The sequence below is a fragment of the Rhinopithecus bieti genome, unplaced genomic scaffold, assembly GCF_001698545.2.
Source record: "Rhinopithecus bieti isolate Rb0 unplaced genomic scaffold, ASM169854v2 scaffold_15796, whole genome shotgun sequence".
Taxonomy (NCBI): domain Eukaryota; kingdom Metazoa; phylum Chordata; class Mammalia; order Primates; family Cercopithecidae; genus Rhinopithecus; species Rhinopithecus bieti.
The window spans coordinates 1,425,935-1,430,905 of record NW_016808858.1 but is presented as its reverse complement, the minus strand read 5'-3'; positions in this window follow the sequence as shown (position 1 = coordinate 1,430,905).

Here is a 4,971-nt window from a genome sequence, read left to right as displayed (position 1 = left end):
GGAGATTTATTTTTTTTTTTTTTTTTTTTTTTTTTTTTTTTTTTTTTTTTTTTTGAGATGGTATCTCACACTGTCGCCCAGGCTGGAGTGCAGTGGTGTGATCTCGGCTCATGCAAGCTCCGCCTTCCAGATCCACGCCATTCTCCTTCCTCAGCCTCCTGAGAAGCTGGGACTACAGGTGCCCACCACCACGCCTGGCTAATTTTTTGTATTTATTTGTTTTTTTTTTTGTAGAGACAGGGTTTCACTGTGTTAGCCAGGATGGTCTCAATCTGCTGAACTTGTGATCCGCCCGCCTTGGCCTCCCAAAGTTTTGGGATTACAGGCGTGAGCCACTGCACCCGGCCTGGAGTTCAATTTTTTAAATCTCTTCTACTGAAAGGCTCTTCACTTCCCCATGAAATCTTCATCTAATAAAAATATCTTGCACTGTGAGTTTGAATCTCCCTGTTAAACCCTATTTAGTGTCATGTGGAAAATAAGATACTGAGTGTTAATTCCAGATTCAGATTCAGAAAATCTATCTTCTGAATCTATCTTCTTTTTCTAAATGTGTTAGTCTTATATGTTTTGCCTATTAAAAAACATTTTCATATACCTGTTTTTAAGTATGATAATTGTGGTAAAGGGATTGTGTTCTCCAGAGTTTTGCACTGGAGAAATCTGTAATGTAGTTTCTAGGAAATGCTAACACTATAATTTTAAATTCAAGTTCATAGATGAAAATCATAACTTCACCAGGTTTCTAACCACCCAGGAAAAGCTGGTGTCAAAACAAATGACTATTGTTCACTACTCACATGATCATAACTCACTTTTTGTCCAGGAGAAAAGAGTCAGCATTTTGTAAACTAGTGAGACAGGAAATAAATGAAATCAAACGTAATGAGATTGACATTTACTTCAGCCACCTCAGGACAATGAGAACTCACTGTTATTTCTCTTCTAAATATCCTCTCTATTGCGCTAACTTTATTATTCTATTCTGTAAGACTCTTTATTCTATTCTATACTATTATATTCTTTATTCTCAAAGGACACAGATTGCAGAGACTAGTTAAACTAAGTTTATCTAAAGAAGAAAAAGCCAGAAAACATCTAATAATAAGCAAATAGGGGTTTATTTATAAGAGAAAAAAAGGCCATGTGGATCTTTTATAAAAATTAACGGGAAGTTTAATGTTGCAGAGACCAACAACCTGATGCAAAGTGTTAAAATTCACATTTCGGAACTAGGAAGGTCAAGAAATGTCTCATAGGAGGAATAAAACTTGTCAGAGAAAGCAAAATCATTTAATACATCAGGACATAATAATGTTTTTCCTTTTATAACTCAAAAGATGCTCAAATACTTGGTAAACTGGCTATTTCTCTGGTTTGGAAGAATGTAAAAGAATGTGATGTTTGGCTAGATTTTAGGGAACCTTTCACATTTTCACTGACATTAGATTTTTAGCAAGAAGCTTTATCTTAGATTAAAATTATATCTAGGTTCTTTAAGAAATAAAGCATTGATGAGCTGCTGTTTGACCTAGAGAAGACCCCGACACTTAGATGAGAGCCAGCACTGCAAAATACTTTAATATATACAGCAATAAAGAAGGCCAGGATGCCATGCACTGCTTTAGTCACATACACAATGCATTAAAATTCTGTCATTGGAAGGTCATATTTCACAACCCTTATCCTTCCACCCAGGGAATGAAAACCTTCTTAGCAATTGCAGACATTGAGAAATATACTTTATCTCTGTTGTAACATAAAAGTATATGTATTTACTTATATCAGCATATTCACTTGAACCTAGCATCAATTTTGTATGACTATGTAATTCATTTTAGTGGTGAGAAATATCCACAGTGCATCAAACAGGAGCTTTGCTTACTTGCTTAAAAATTTACTTCAGCCAACACATTGGCTAAAGACAAAGCCATTAAATTTTCTAGGCTTTTGTCTGCAGCTGAACCTCAAAGAAATGTAAAATACCTTATTGCACGTATATTGGAACATGGCCTGGGACATACCCTACACTCTGTGATTAGATGTGCTGCACAGTTTATTCTTTAGGTTCCCAGAGACTAACAGGTTTAGGAAAATACAATCTCTTGAGTCAGCATGGCATCTTTAATGGCAGAACTGGGTACCCACCAGGTGCAATTACACCTTTGTTTAAATAAAACAATTATCTGTTTACCGAAAGGCATTAGCAGGAGATTATATGTTTTTTCTCTTTTCATTAAAATTTGTTTTAAGGCCGGGCAAGGTGGCTCACACCTGTAATCCCAGCACTTTGGGAGGCCAAGGCAGGCAGATCACCTGAGGTCAGGAGTTTGAGACCAGCCTGGCCAACATGGTGAAACCCTGTCTCTACTAAAAACACAAAAGTCAGCCAGGCATGTTGGCGGGCACCTGTAATCTCAGCTATTCAGGAGGCTGACGCAAGAGAATACCTTGAACCTGGGAGGCAGAGGTTGCGGTGAGCCAAGATTGTGCTGTTGCACTCCAGCCTGGGGGACAGGAGTGAGACTTGGTCTCAAAAAATAAAATAAAATAAAAAATAAAAAATAAATTAGAGGTGAGAAAAGTAGAAATCACTTTAAAAATTAAGCATACAATTGGATGACATGCTGTTCTACCCTGAGAGCGTGTCAGTGTTACCATTGTGTTCAGCCACATTCAATGGTTATGAAGTAAATAGGCTTCTGAGAGAGAAATCAGAAAATTTGGAGCCTTCATCCATGAAATATATTAGACCACTTACGTAAAAATGGGAATAATATCTACCTCTGCTTAATTGACAGGGATATAGCGTGGCAAAAATGTGGAAGAGGGGAAGAGAAGTGTGGCGAAGAGAGAGATTTCCTAGGCAAATCTCCCTTAGTAGGCTTTTGATAACAGAGTAAATATCAAACACTGTTGTAAGAAAGTAAAACTCAGACTTTTATGAGTTGCAGTCCATTGTACCTGAAAGATTGATTATTTAATTTTATTTTCTGGACAAGTAGGGAAACACCCACAGCAAACCAGCACCATTATCTGTCTTTGTTCCGCTCTCCACAAAGAAAGTCTTTTGTGAAATCTAGTATATATTTTCTGAATTCCTCTTAGCTAGTTTTGGGCAGGCCCAGTGTGGCTAGAGATAGCTGTACTGACTTATGAAAATTAAGTTAGGAATTTCGGAGGGTAGCATGAGTTATCCCACTTATTTAAGATTTGAAGGAGGAAACTTTCAGTGTTTGTGAGATATTCTACTGAATTAAATTCAAGACCTATGTCTTAGCACTAGAAATCCTTCTATTTACAAAAAATGCAAGACATTTTATCTGCTTTTTTTTTCAGATGGGAATAAAGTAAATGTATAGTTTTCTTACTCTTACTGGAGATATTTTATATTATGGGTTTTCCTCAAAGCTCGTGGTATTTTCTAGATTTTTATATTTAAATAATGTGTGTATGTGCATGTGTGTATTTTTATGGTGGATTATAAAAAAATCTCTTGAGTGAAAATGAAATTCTAGAATAATGTGTAGCAACACCCTCCAGCTTTCAGAGAATTCAACAATTTCAGGTTTGCAATTAGAGAAAGTGTAGTCCTCCCATCCAAGTGTGAGATGCTCAGCAATCGAAGTTTGGCATTTGATCCTTGTTAGCTAGTTAAATGGAAGTGTGGCATGATACAATGCTGAAGAGAAAGCACTAAATCAAATTCAATATTCATAAATAATTGAAAATATACATACATTTATATATAATTTTATTGCTATAAAGTCATAGTATGTAGGTAAACCTTTATTGTTTTGGAACATGACACAGTGCTTACAATTGAAAAAAATAAAATTTGTTCAAACATACTTAAAATCCCTTTTCATTGGGAATTATGCAGTTTGGGCAATAATAATCAAGAATTTTCTCTAGGATTTTGAGAACAGCATAGTGTTGTTTTCATCCTAAAGAAGGACCAGTCTTACATGTGAAGATAATAAAAAAGTAGTATTTAAGAAGTGCTCCTTTGAAACACTTTGAAAATATTCTAATTTCCAAGCCACTCAACACCTTTGTGATTTTCCTTACAGCAGGACATGTAATTAGGAATGATAGAATTCTGATATTTTAAATTTAACATGCTGGATTTGCGATTTGGGTTTTCTTTTTGGTTTGTTTTTTGTTATTATTTTTAAATCTCGTAATCGTGCCCAGTAAGATTGGAACATTAAATATTCATATAATTTTAAAATATTAAAATCATCTATTTGCACAGAAAATTAATAAAACATAATATGTTCATTATGAAGTTTAAGTGTTGAGTTTTTATGTTTGATCATTGAGGAGTCAATTTTACCTAAACATTGAGTATACTGTACATATTTACATACATGTAAAACTCCTGCTTACAGATTTTGTTTATTTTATCCAGCACATCACAATCTCCCTTTTTTGAAATCTTCAAATTATGTAAAATAAAGAATAATAGTAAAGTTACTGTCAGATGTGCCTGACATTTACCAAGGTAGGATATGAGCCATTTGCCATCAGCCCTGTCCTAGAGACCAGTATTCTGATACCATCTGAAAACTGCTTTTCCCATCAGTAAAATGCAGATCAGACTTTTTTCTAAAAATGCTCTCTGAGAATCATTATGTCTTGTGTTTCTATGTTGACTTTGACTCTCAGTAGAATTGGTAATTTTATAGTGGATAGGATGAGTAAAAATGCTTCAGTATAGATGACTGTGGTCACTTTTAGGTCCTAAGATATGCCTAGGCTATACCAAGTTGAAATGCGTTCCTGCATCAGCAGTATGAAAATGTATTTGCTGACTGGGCATGGTGGTTCACGACTGTAATCTCAGCACTTTGGGAGGCCGAGGTGGATGGATCACCTAAGGTCGGCATTCAAGACCAGCCTGGCCAACATTGTAAAACCCCACCTCTATTAAAAATACAAAAATTAGCCAGGCGTGGTGGTTCACGC